Source organism: Delphinapterus leucas, chromosome 1 (genome assembly GCF_059928025.1).
Source record: "Delphinapterus leucas isolate spDelLeu-1000000601 "Yukka" chromosome 1, BTC_Dleu_Yukka2, whole genome shotgun sequence".
Taxonomy (NCBI): Eukaryota; Metazoa; Chordata; class Mammalia; order Artiodactyla; family Monodontidae; genus Delphinapterus; species Delphinapterus leucas.
The window spans coordinates 66,382,426-66,396,694 of NC_143129.1; the positions used below are offsets into that span (position 1 = coordinate 66,382,426).

General features: G+C 39.9%; 1 pseudogene; it reads right to left on the reverse strand.

The window, feature by feature from the left end:
• Window positions 1–7,784: 7,784 nt before the first annotated feature.
• On the reverse strand, window positions 7,785–10,095 carry LOC111167352 (PSME3-interacting protein pseudogene; annotated as a pseudogene).
• Between the last annotated feature and the right edge of the window lie 4,174 nt (window positions 10,096–14,269).

The following is a 14,269-nucleotide window of genomic DNA, read 5'->3' on the forward strand; positions in this document are numbered from 1 at the left end:
CCAAAAATGGGCAGAAGACCTAAATAGACATTTCTCCAAAGAAGATATACAGATGGCCAAGAAGCACACGAAAAGCTGCTCAACATCACTAATTATTAGAGAAATGCAAATCAAAACTACAATGAGGTATCACCTCACACCAGTTAGAATGGGCATCATCAGAAAATCTACTAACAACAAATGCTGGAGGGGGTGTGGAGAAAAGGGAACCTTCCGGCACTGGTTGGTAGAAATGTAAATTGATACAGCCACTATGGAGAACAGTATGGAGGTTCCTTAAAAAACTAAAAATAGAATTACCATATGACCCAGCAATCCCACTACTGGGCATATACCCAGAGAAAACCATAATTCAAAAAGACACATGCACCCCAATGTTCATTACAGCACTATTTACAATAGCCAGGTCATGGAAGCAACCTAAATGCCCATCGACAGATGAAGGGATAAAGAAGAAGTGGTACATATATACAATGGAATATTACTCAGCCATCAAAAGGAATGAAACTGGGTCATTTGTAGAGATGTGGTTGGATCTAGAGACTGTCATACGGAGCGAAGCAAGTCAGAAAGAGAAAAACAAATATCGTATATTAACACATATATGTGGAACCTAGAAAAATGCTACAGATGACCCGGTTTGCAGGGCAGAAACAGAGACACAGATGTAGAGAACAAACGTATGGACACCAAAGGGGGAAAGCCACGGGGGGGGGCGGTGGTGGGGGTGTGATGAATTGGGAGATTGGGATTGACATGTATACACTGATGTGTATAAAATGGGTGACTAATAAGAACCTGCTGTATAAAAAAAAAATAAAATTCAAAAATCCAAAAATAGTTACAAGGATATATTGTACAAAATGGGGAACATAGCCAATATTTTATAATAACTATAATTGGAGCATAACCTTTAAAAATTGTGATACACTATATTATATACTTGTAACATATAATATTGTACATCAACTATACTTCAATAATAAAAAAAATTTAATTAAAAAAAAAAGAAGTAAGGCCCTTTTAAAATAGCTAGTGGGAAGCAGCTGCATAGCACAGGGAGATCAGCTCGGTGCTTTGTGACCACCTAGAGGGGTGGGATAGGGAGGGTGGGAGGGAGACGCAAGTGAGGGGAGATATAGGGATATATGTATATGTATAGCTGATTCATTCTGTTATAAAGTAGAAACTAACACACCATTGTAAAGCAATTATACTCCAATAAAGATGTTAAAAAAAAAAGAACACCTAGGAATAAACCTACCTAAGGAGGCAAAAGACCTAACCTCTTCTTATGAGGACACCCATATGACCTCATTTTACCTTGATTACTTCTGTAAAGGCCCTATCTCCAAATACAGTCACATTCTGTGTTATACTTGAAGTTAGGCCATTAACATAGGAATTTAGTGGGGACACAATTCAGCCTTCGGCCACACAGGTAGTGTATACTCTACCGGTAGTGTATGAAAGGGCTCAGCACGCCCAAGATGCTCAATTAACGTGAATTCCTCTCACTGTCTCTTCAGGTTGCAGTATGAGACTTAGACTATTAATGACATCTACTCTAAAGAGATGTTCCCCTCTGAGGTTGCCCATGGGCAAATGGCTTGGAGGCAACATACTGAATATAGGAGATTTAATAGTTTTAACAGAAAATTGAATTCCACTGATACTCTTTAGACGTTTGAATTTGAACCAAACCCATGATTTCTCCGATTCACTTCCTGACAATAGTAACTAGCTAACAGGGTGGATATCAAAATTATGCCAAAGCGATAGCTCTGAAAGTGCCTAGTACACTGCTTGACTTCTGTTAGGTGTGTCATAAACATTTCTTCAGTTGGACATGGAAGTTTTTGGTAAAGTCCTCAGTGTTAAACAAATGTGAGATACTATATTCTCCTGCTGCCATGACTTTTGAGCTCCACTTTGGGAAGTGGAAATACCCACAGGTTATAAAAAACCCAGATTTGCTTATCTCTTTCATGCCGTTTCTCAGGCGACTGGCTCCCTAGATGTTTTGGGCTGGGTTCGCTCCCCCATAGGTACTACCTGAAGGGGATGTTCCAGGTAGTTGCTGTTCTCCAAGGTTCTGAGGGAGAAACTGGGGTACTTGTTCCTTCTGTTTTCACTCCTATTGTGTGGAAATCAGTGGGAGAGCCCTGCAGGCCTCCTCTCAGGTTTCTCTGTACCTTCTCCTAAAAAGACACACACAATGTTCCACGCCCCTAGTAACCAAATGTGCTTCAAGCTCCCATACTGACTGGCTTTCCTGAAGGCAGAGCCAGGTGTGGACTTCTCACCACAGGTGCCTGTCATCCCGTCTGACAAATGGTTCGTGCTCAGTGTTAACTAAGTGGATGCCACCTTTCCCTATTCTCAGCTGAATGGCCTTCACAAGTAGTAGAAATCCCTCTCGGGCTTTCATAGTTCCCAGAACCTTCTCCATCTCCATAGAGATATTGTCTTGGTGAGGGCTTCCCTCAGCTGTCTGATCCCCATGGGAATGGGGAGGGTTCATGGAAGAGAGAAATTTCAATTTGTGTGCTTCAGCAAGAAACTGCAGGGACAAGAGTCGGCCTGTAGTTGTTTGGTGATCTCATTTCTTTCCAAGCCAGCTCTTTTTGCTTTCTATTTTTGTTTTCTTTGTCCTCTGAGGCCTTACCCATCCAAATGCTCTTGTTATGAAGTCCAGAATGTGAGTCAAATGGCTGTTTTGGGCCCATAGGGGATTGCCTGCCCTTTGTTGATGGGAGATCAGCGTGGGGAATAAATCACAAATTCAGTTCTGCTTGGAAAGGCTGGCATGGACATTCAGTGAGCAAACGCATTTGAAGGATATGATTGACCAGTCCCATTTGTTGAGGTTTTCCTTTACAGTCAGCAGAGATGCTTTTAGGCTCCCAGAACCATCTGGAAGGCCCAGTGACGTCAAAAGGAGAATGATTTTATTGGATTTTTCCCTTCAAAGGAAAATTTGGTTTATGTGTGGTATCCTAAATAGCACTTCATTTTTATTTTTAGAAAAACCTCATTTGGTTATAGTGATTCCTCTGTAGTGGTCAATATTGACTCTCTTGAGTAGACAGGTGATTATTTTAATTTGTTAGCACAGGGGAAGCCATTTTTTCCAAAAAGTTGGTTTAATTGAGGTGATGTTTACATGCTGATATAGTGTTACTGGGGGAAAAAATGGGTCCCAATGAGATTTCCTGACACATGGTATATATAGATTATTGCTGTAGCTGGGCGGCCCTGCCTCTGCTCTGGAAATAGGTGTCCTTATTCTGAAAAGGAAAGGGATTTATTCCTATAGTGATGATAGCTAAATAGGAGGGCATATTATGGCTCCTTGCAGACAACGAAGGATCTTAATGGCTACTTTGCTTTTAATATATTTATTCCCTGCAATTACTCAGTGAGTCCTATCAATTTTCCAATCACAGGCATACCTCAGATATTATGGGTTTGGTTCCAGACAACCCCAATAAAGGGAATATCACAATAAAGCGAGTCACATAAATTTTTTGGTTTCCCAGTGCATATAGAAGTTATCTTTACACCATACTGAAATCTATTCAGAGTGCAATAGAATTATGTCTAAAAAAATCAATGTACATGCCTAATTAAAAATAATTTATTGCTAAAAAATGATAGCCATCATCTGAGCCTTCAGTGAGTCATAGTCGTTTGCGGGTGGAGGGTCATGCCTCAATATTGATGGCTGCTGAGTGATCAGGGTGGTGGTTGCTGAGGCTGGGGTGGGTGTGGTGATTTCTTAAAATAAGACAATGATGTTTGCCGCATCAATTGACTCTTCTTTTCACAAATGATTTCTCTGTAGCATCAATGCTATTTGATAGCATTTTAACCACAATAGAACTTCTTTCAAAATTGGAGTCACTACTCTTAAGACCTACTGCTTCTTTGTCAACTGTTTATGTAATATTCTAAATCCTGTTGTCATTTCAGTAGTCTTCACAGCATCTTCACCAGAGTAGCTTCCATCTCAAGAAACCACCTTCTCTGCTCATCTGAAGCAATTCCTCATCTGTTAAAGTTTTTTCATGAGATTACAACAATTCAGTTACAGCTTTGAGCTCCATTTCTTTTACTGTTTCCACCACATCTTCAGGTACTCCCTCCACGGGAGTTGTGGAGCCCTCAAAGTCATCCATGAGGATTGGAATCAACTTCTTCCAAACTACTGTTCATGTTCATATTTTGACCTTTTCCCATGAATCACGAATTTTCTTAATGGCGTCTAGAATGGTGAACCCTTACCAGAAGGTTTTCAATTGACTTTGCTCAGATCCATCAGAGGAATCTTTATTTATGGCAGCTATCACCTTACAAAATGTATTTCTTAAACACTGAGACTTGAAATTGAAATGTCTCCTTGATCCATGGGCTGAAGAATGGATGTTGTGTTAGTAGACATGAAAACAACATTAATTTCATTGTACATCTCCATCAGAGCTCTTGGGTGACCAGGTGCATTGTCAATGAGCAGTAATACTTTGAAAGGAATTTTCTTTTTCTTTTTCTGAGCAGTAGGTCTCAATAGAGGGGCTGAAAATATTCAGTAAACCATGTTATAAACAGATGTGCTGTCATCCAGGTTTTGTGGTTCCATTTACAGAGCACAGGCAGAGGAGATTTAGCATAGTTCTTAAGGGCCCCAGGATTTTCAGAATGGTCAATAAGCACTGACTTCAACTTAAAGGCACCAGCTGCATGAGCCCCTAACAAAAGAGTCAGCCTGTCCTTTGAAGCTTTGAAGCCAAGCACTGACTTCTATCTATGAAAGTCTTAGATGGCATCTTCTATCCAATAGAAAGCTAATTCATCTACACTGAAAGTCTGTTGTTTAGTGTAGCCGCCTTCATTAATTATGTTAGCTACATCCTCTGGATAACTTGCTGCAGGTTCTACATCAGCACTTGCTGCCTCCCCTAGCACTTCTTTGTTATGAAGACAGCTTCTTTCCTTAATCCTCATCGTTAACCTAGTTTCCTTGAAGGGACCTCTGTTAGCTTCAGACTTTTCTTCTGTTGCTTCCTCACCTCTCTCAGCCTTCACAGAACTGAAGAGAGTTGGGACCTTGCTCTGGATTAGACTTTGGTTTAAGAGAATATTGTGGATGGTTTAACCTTCTATCCAGAACACTAAAATTTTCTCCATATCAGCGACAGGGCTATTTATTTCTTATCATTCATATGTTCACTGGAGTAGCACTTTTAATTTCCTTCAAGAACTTTTCCTTCGCGTTCACAACTTGGCTAATTGGCACAAAAGACCTAGCTCTTGGTCTATCTCAGCTTTTGAGATGTCTTCCTCACTAAGCTTAAGCACTTCTACCTTTTGATTTACAGTGAGAGATGTGTGACTCTTCCTTTCACTTGAACACTTAGAGGCCATTGCAAGGGTTACTCATTGACCTAATTTCAATACTGCTGTGTCTCAAGGAATAGGAAGGCCCAAGAAGCAGGAGAGAGACAGGGGAAGGCTGGTGGGTGGAGCAGTCAGAACACACACAACATTTATCCATTAAATTGGCTGTCTTATAGGGGCACGATTTGTGGTGCCCCAAAACAATTACAATAGTAATATCAAAGATCAATGGTCACAGATCACCATAACAAATATAATAATAATAATCTGAAATATTGTGAGAATTACCAAAATGTGATACAGAGACATGAAGTAAACAAATGCTGTTGGAAAAATAGCATCAATAGACTTGCTTTACGCAGGGTTGCTACAAGCCTTCAGTTTGTAAGACATGGAATAAATGTGAGGTGCCATAAAATGAAGCACAATAAAATGAGGTGTGCCTGTCTACAGATGAGGAAACCTGCTTAAATACCCACAGCCAGAATATAAAGGAACTGAAATTCAAGCTTAGGTCTAATCTGATTTTAAAGCTTTTGCCCTTAAGTGCTACATTCTCCTGCATCTCAATTTAGGGGTTATCTAATCAGAATGTCCCTACAGTAGCTCTCAAAGTATGGTCCCGAGGCCAGTATTATTAGCATTACCTGGACACTTGTCAGAATTGCAAATTCTCAAGCTACCTCAAATGATTAAATCAGAAATTCTGGGGGCTCAAGCTTGAGTATCACTGCCCCAAAACATTCCAAACAGGTAGTTATATAACCTCTCCATGTGGCTCTTACATCCCATAATGCAGTCATTCTCTCTGCTCTGCTTGTTTAACCGCACCAATCATTAGAAAGTTCTTCCTTATACTGGAGTATAATTTGCTTCTCTTCATTGTTCACTCTTTGGTTCTGGTTCTGCTGTTGGTCTGGTCAACAAAATAGCTGAATGTAGCTATTGAAACTCACATGATCAACAACAGGAAATTGCTAAGGTATTAAAAAGAGCTTGTCTGATGGAACATGTGAAGTTTGAATGCCAGCTTCCTTTTTTTGTACATTTACCACAGATGCTTTATTCTTTGTCTCACAAATAAGATAGAAGCGGAACATTTTTGAAAAGGGGAAAAAAGAAAGACTGAGGAGTCGGGGTTCAAGGCTCTGCTATGTCTTTAGGATATAGCCCTTCTAGTAGCTCTGGACCTGGAAGATGTTCTGTTTCCTCCAAAGTCATAGGCCAGATATAAAATCTCTCATGATGAGCAAAGTGGATCACTGAAACTTGAGGGAGTTTCAGAGCAGGGTGAGACTAGGTTGGTTAGAATTGCCGTAGGTCAGAGTGGAAGCAGAGTTTAGAAGACCAGAAATCATATGTGATGGGCAGATGACTGAATCTTTGCCCTTGGAACTAAAGGTGAAGTTCACGTACTTCTATCTTAACGTGGCTACCCCAGAAAACAAAGCTTCCATGCTACGACTGCATTACATGCTATCCTGGGGGGGAAAGGAGTGAGGGGAAAGGGATGTGATTCAAGAATAGAGGGAAAGCCAACACAACAATGCATCACTGAGTTATCTTCTACTCCGTATGAGTACGTGCTTGATTCTGCTGGACCGGCTTTTCAAAGCTAGATTGTTATTCTTGAGGGAGAAAGAAAATTTATTCACTGGTTTCCATCTACCATCTGTAAAAGTTCCACCCACAGAGTCTTAACTTCCCCAAACTCTGGGTCATGCATGTGTGGGCTCCATGTTGGGTCCTACACCATCCCATACCTCATGGTCAATGGGATGGGAGGCAAGAGGCACTTGGCATAGGCATGAGATGAGGCACTGTCAGGTTTTACCTGTGTGAAATTGGTCAGAACCCAGGCAGAATTGATGGCCACAGTGGTGGCTAGAGCAAGAGTCAAGTGAGGCTGAGAGGCTCTGAAATTGCACAGAAGAGGTTTCTGATATAACACCCTTAAAGTAATTTTGAAAAAAAAAAGAACATCCTTTTACATTATAAGGTTGATGTCTAAATTTTTTTTCGTCATTAGTTTAAATAATGGCAAAGGATAGCATTCCTAGCTTATCATAAATGCTGATTAACATTTTAAAACAAAATTGGGTTCTGGTTTCAGGTATGATGACTAAGACTCTACTGGATGACCACTCAACTTCCATCCACGTAGAAAATAGCTGCAAAGTCTGGACCTAACACCAAACCAAACCAAACCAAACCAAACCACCAAAAAACCAGAAAATCAGTATCTGAAGGTACTGGAGAGCAAGTAGAAGTATACCAACTCTGGTGGGAAGTTCATACTTGTTTGGAGAGGGAAGACTGAATTAAATAAATAAATTTCTGTCTCTGCGGCATTTAGCTTGAGGCTAAGTACAGCCTGCATGTGGCAACAGCACACGTGACAAAACTTGCAATCTTTCAGGCCTGGAGAATAAGAAAATTGAAGTTAGGAAACTTACTAACTTTAATACTAAAGAGCGTGGGTAAATTCTGGAAGGGAAGAACCAGAGTGGGGACCCCCAAATGCTACCTGTCCACATCTCTGATAGGACTCCTGCACTACGCATGGGCAGAACAGACTCAAAGCAGCCAGCTAAAGATGAAAAAGATCTGAAGAGACCCAAGTTGCCATATAAGAAACAGAGTTTGCAATTCAAGCCCAGCCAAGGAAAAATACCTGCGAAAACAAATTTCCTCTTTGGAGAAAAATAACAGAATCCATATTTTCCACACTATGGCATTCATAATGTTCGGCATAGAATTCCAAGTAACGTTTCACATGAAGGAACAAGGAAATAAAGCATATTCTCAAAAGAAAAGAACATGACGCAGATCAGACGCTGAGATTAAATGGATGTTGGAACTAACAGACAATGATTCTAAAGTAGCTATTATAATTATTCTCAATAAAGTAAAACAACATGTTTTTAATAAAGGAAAATCTCAGTAAATACAAAATTATTATATCATTCTTTTCACCATATCCATTTGAATTTTAATATTATAGTGATTAAATATTTAAAAATTGCACAAACATTTCCCTTTTAATGGTCATAAATTTTACATTTTTTTCTCCTTGAAATAAAAATTTCATTTTACTAGTCCCACAGAATTTTATCTAAATATAAAATAATATGGTTCAACTATTTTGATTATTATCATAATTCTCTTAAAATACATTTAAAATTTGCTTGTTTGTTTTGCTTTTTTTTTTTTTTTTTTTTTAGTCTAGAATCTTTAGTCACACAACATCAAGAATAGGTTAGTGCCAGGGCAGTGCGCCATTCCATCACCTGGGAACTTCTCTCCCCCCTGCACACTCCACAACGCAGTATAATCAAACGGCGCCTTCATCTAGAATAGAATGTTTAAATGACACCTGTTCAACAACTGTCTCTGCTTCTTTGTGGTGTTGGGAAAGGAAAAAAAAGAAACAAAAACCAAAAAAACAAGAAAGCAACAGAACCCAAACCCTTTGCAAGCCGCTTGGTACCTATCTTCCCAGGGCATTTTTAGTGGGGTTTCTGCTGGGCCCTGACCTCTGCCCTACTACATCAGTGAGGACAGAGGCCGTGGGACAGGTTTGGGCATCCGTACTGGAGTAGAAAGAGAAAACAAACACAAGTCGGGCCACAAGTGGATTCCGGCACATTTTTAGATGAGGTTAAAAATGTCATGGCGTGCACACGGAGCAGGCAAAGGACTTTTCCGTGGGAGATAATGCCTGTAGGCAGAATAAACTGTCCAGTCTACTCTTGCGGAGGAGCTCCCTGCGGTAAGAACAGAGGAACTAGGGGGCCTCGAGGAAGTTGTTGGCTCGGAAGGTGGAGGAGACGATCTTGCCGGTGGCGTTGATGGTGCCTTCGCTGTCTGAGCTGGACTCGGAGTCGCTGCTCCCAGAGTAGGCGCCCAAACCTGGGAGGATGCCGATACAGACAGCAGCGGAGGGGCAGTCGATGGAGGGAGGGACCACTCAGAGATGTGCTTCCACGAGACAAGCAGGACGGGGCTTATTGATCCTTGTCATCTGGGTCAGGGTCCGACTGCAGTCTTTTCACGCTGTTGCCACTCTCTGAGCTCTTATGCTTCACAGCTCCTGCCGACAGCTTCGCCTGGGAGAACTTGGTCTTGGTTTCTGTGGGTTTCACAGCCACTTACTTCTCCACTTCCTTCTTGTTTTCTTGAGAAATTCCAACCTTGTTGAGATTACTTCTGTATTCCTTCGGTGCTTTCAGTTCTCATCTTCCCTGCTTTTCTATTAGTTCCTGCTGCCGAGAAACCTCATCAAGGAAGTTGGTCTCATCTTCGTCTAAGCCTCTTACCCATGTTTTTGAATTTGAACTGTTCTTCATACTCTTGCTGCTTCCTATCTTTCTTTTCCTGTTAGCCTTTCATACAGAGACCGAGGGTCATAAACCTCCTCTGGGCATTCTCCTGGATCTTCAGGTTTTCGAACTTTCTCCCATTCTTCTTGCCTCCTTTTGCGCCATTCATCTAATTCTGCCTCAGACACAAACCTCTTTTTGATAACAAGGTTACCATCATCCCCTCCACCCATAATGGAACAATCAGCCTACCAGCGTGCAGGAGGCGAGACCCCCTCACCTTGGCGGTGCCCACCCCAAACTGCCACCACAAGGGCCGCTCGCTCTTAAGGAAAAAGAAAAAGAAAGTAAAAACAGCCATTTAAGATTTTTGTTTTATGTACTAGCATAAGGTTCTAGGTGTTAAAAGTCTATTTTAAATTGAATCATTATTCTATATAGCATTACTATAGAATTGGTCAAAACAATGCAAATATATTACACATTTTGATAGCTATTCAATGGAATAAAATTTTATTGCAAATGCATATCTTGATAAAACAGATGAGGCTATTTTATTTTTTCTGTTTGTTTCTGTATTCTTGGATGGATATTACTTACTGCTAGTGTAAGTTAATGTTTTTATTTTTTATAGGTATAAATATTGAGAAACTGCATTCATATAAGTGGATAGAACTGAAAGGGGGATTATACCAGTAGCAGTCAATAGTTATTGTTCACTAAAAATGATTCTTAATGATCCATCAACTAACATCTTCCATTTTGTAGAAAGCAAAGAATTGGAAACCACCTGATTTATGAATATTCTTTTCCCTAGTTCATTAGAGACACTCACTTTCTTATCACAAACACAATATTTAATTGTTGCATTTTTAGTGCCCTGGGTTTTTTTTTGTTTTTTTGTTTTTTAACACTCTGGGGCAATGCATTGAAGTAAGTTTAGAATGGATGGGAGGTGAGTTTTTCTTTCATTAAGTTGGACAGGGATAATTAGTGGTCCAGGAAAACTCAGCTTGAGCAACCATGTTGTCACCCATATCAATGAGGAACGAGTTTAAACAGAAATTGAAAATCTAGAAACTGATCCTGTTGAAATTGTGCACTAATATGTACTTCCTGGAAACTCTTTATGTATGTGAATGCGTGCTGTAGTTTGCAGATCACTGATTTAGATAATCAGGGTGCTGGAAACCACCCACTGGTTAAGAGACCTCAAAGGGAGGGAGTTTAAGTTTAAGAATCAATTTTGTTTTTCTTTTTTACCTGAAAAGGTGAGAAAGGATCTCAGACTAACACTAGCCAACAGATTAATGTGAAACAGGAAAAACTTGAGGTGGTACAGACTAACACAGTATCCAAAGTGTAGCTAACAACAGTGAAATCTTGGATTTCTCAAGGAGATGGAGAAAAAAATTTCTCATCTGAGCGGTGTAATGCAGTGAATACGTGCATAAAAATACAAAGAAACAAAGATGGAGAAGGTCATCAGATGTGATAGAAGTAGCAGTACCAGCAGCACTTGTAGTTAAGGATAGAAAGTCATTTTTAGTAGATGCTGGATTTAAGTGAGTGCGCTGGAGTCTGAGGAAGCCTGTGGAAATAGCCTACTTCTAGAAGTATTAATAATAACAGAACAAACCCGTCAGTTTGTCAGGCAGGTTCAACTGAGGACTTACTTAAATACAAGGTGAAATAAGAAGCTATTTAGAACTGAAATAGTGATGGCACATGACTGAGTTCACTAAATGTAGTTACTTTCGACAGCACTGGTGCAGAAATCAGGGTTCAGTCTTATGCTATCACATCCTTTCTACACCTGCCTCTTGCTGTGTCATGTGACCAAAGAGTTTAACGGAGATTAGACCAGATAATTGCTAAACTTCCTTCTAGTTCTAACATCCTATGGAAGAACACTCTGCAAATGTTCATAGCAGCATTATTCATAATAGTAAAAAAGTGGAAATAATGAATGGGACAAAAATAAAAGTGGAATAATGAATGGACAAATAAATGTGGTATATCCACTCAATGGAATATTCTTTGGCAATAAAAAGGAATGAAGTACTGATATATGCTACAATATGGATGAACCTTGAATACATTATAATAAGTGAAAAAAGCCTGACAAAAAAAGACCACATATTGTATGATTCCATTCATGTAAAATGTTCATAACAGGCAAATCTATATAGACAGAAAGTTGATTAGTAGCTGCTTCAGCTTAGGGGTTGGGGAGAAATGGGGATGACTGCTAATGGGTACCAGGTTTGTTTCTAAGATGATAAAAAGTGATTGTGATTATTACACAACTCTGTGACTATAGTAAAAACTACTGAAATATACTTTTAAATGGGTAAATTGCACGGTATGTGAATTATATCTCAATAAAGTTTTAATTTTTTTTCAAAACAACATTATGAAAGAATTTTTAAGAAGAGAAAAGAGCTTGGATCCTGGCACAGACATAGGACTGTTCTGTTTTGACAGAGATTCTAAAAGGAGACAAAGGCCAGGAGTAAGTAGGGATGAGGGGTTAATTAGGGAGGTTAGGGCAGACAGCCAGTAGCCTGAGGAGAGTGGGCATTTGGTGGTAGGGGAGGATGCTGGCGAGATGTCCTGAAATGGAAAAGGAGGGTACCTTAAGGCAGACTCTCTGCCTCAAGCCTTGTCTTTTGCCAGATTTGCACCTGGGCATGTCTTTCTAAATGGACCCCACTTGGCCCTCTACCCCCATATTCATATCCAGGCAGCTAAAGACACAACTTTTCTCTCAGTTCTTTTAAACTCTTGTTAAAACGTCTTCATCTTCCCTAGCTTCTGCCTCTTTTGACATAAAGTCCTTCTCCTCTTTTCATTGGGGGCATACCAGGTACTTTCTCTCTCCTAGGTTTTGACTTTTATATTTCATTTATTCTTCCCTTGGGTCTTTTGTGACCTTATCATAAAGGTTTATTACATATAAATGTGAAGATTCACTAATACACTTAAGATGAGGGAAACCAATGTAGCAATTGCTGATAAGATGAAACACTGTATACCATAAAAATAAGGACAAAGCTATCTGACATTTATTTTCAATAATTTACACAATAAAGAAATTGAGAGCCACCTTAAATTTTTTTTTTCTGTATTCTCATTTATTCTTTAACCAGTAAGGACACAGTTTTATGTCTTATCCAGGGTTTAGCCAAAGTATCATCTAACTTTTTACAACTAAAACTAATGCTAGATTTCACATTCATTCATTAATCTAATCATTCATTCACTCATTTAACAAATGTTCATTGAGCATCTACTATGGACTAGGCATCTTGCTAGATGCTAGAAATATAATGATGAAAAAAGGGACAGAGTTCTCCTGGCTCTTGGCACATACAATCCTGCATGAGAGACAGGTGTTAAGCAAATAATCACACAACTTTCATAAATAATTATATAATTTAAATTATGATGTTTTATAAAGGATAAATATAAGGTAATGTTATATATTGGGTTGGTCAAAAAATGCCTTCAGTTTTTTTTTTAATTAATTAATTAATTTTTATTTTTGGCTGTCTTGGGTCTTCATTGCTGCTCGCGGGCTTTCTCTAGTTGTGGCGAGTGGGGGCTACCCTTTGTTGCGGTGTGCGGGCTTCTCACTGTGGTGACTTCTCTTGTTGCAGAGCACGGGCTGTAAGCTCACGGGCCTCAGCAGCTGTGGCACACGGGCTTCAGCAGTTGTGGCTCGCGGGCTCTAGCGCACAGGCTCAGTAGTTACAGCGCAAGGGTTTAGTTGCTCCACGGCACGCGGGATCTTCCCAGACCAGGGCTCGAACCCATGTCTCCTGCATTGGCAGGCGGATTCCTAACCACTGTGCCACCAGGGAAGCCCAGTGCCTTCGGTTTTTAAGTAAAAATAAAAGACACATTTTTCATTTTCACCAAGAACTTTACTGAACAATGTATTCACCCTTTTGTTCCACTACCTTCTGCCATTTTCCAGGCAACTTCATAATTCCATCTTCCCAAAACTTTTTATCTTTTTCAGCAAAGAACTGTTCCAGGTGCCTTTTGCAGTCTTCCAGGGAATTGAAATGTTTTCCATTAAGAGAATTTTGTAAAGACTGAAATAAATGGAAATCCAAAGGTGCAGTATCCGGTGAATATGGCAGATGAATCAGAACTTCCCAGCCAAGCTGTAATCGTTTTTGCCTGGTCATCGAAGAAACATGCGGTCTTGTGTTATCCTGATGGAAGATTACACATTTTGTGTTGACTAAGTCTGGACACTTTTCGTCGAGTGCTGCTTTCAGTTGGTCTAACTGGGAGCAGTACTTGTTGGAATTAATCGTTTGGTTTTCTGGAAGGAGCTCATAATAGAGGACTCCCTTCCAATCCAACCATATATACAACATCACCTTCTTTGGATGAAGACTGGCCTTTGGTGTGGTTGATGGTGGTTCATTTCGCTTGCCCCGCAATGTCTCCTGTTCCACATTATTGTACAGTATCCATTTTTCATCACCCGTCAAAATTTATTTTAAAAACAGAACGTTTTCATTACATTTAAG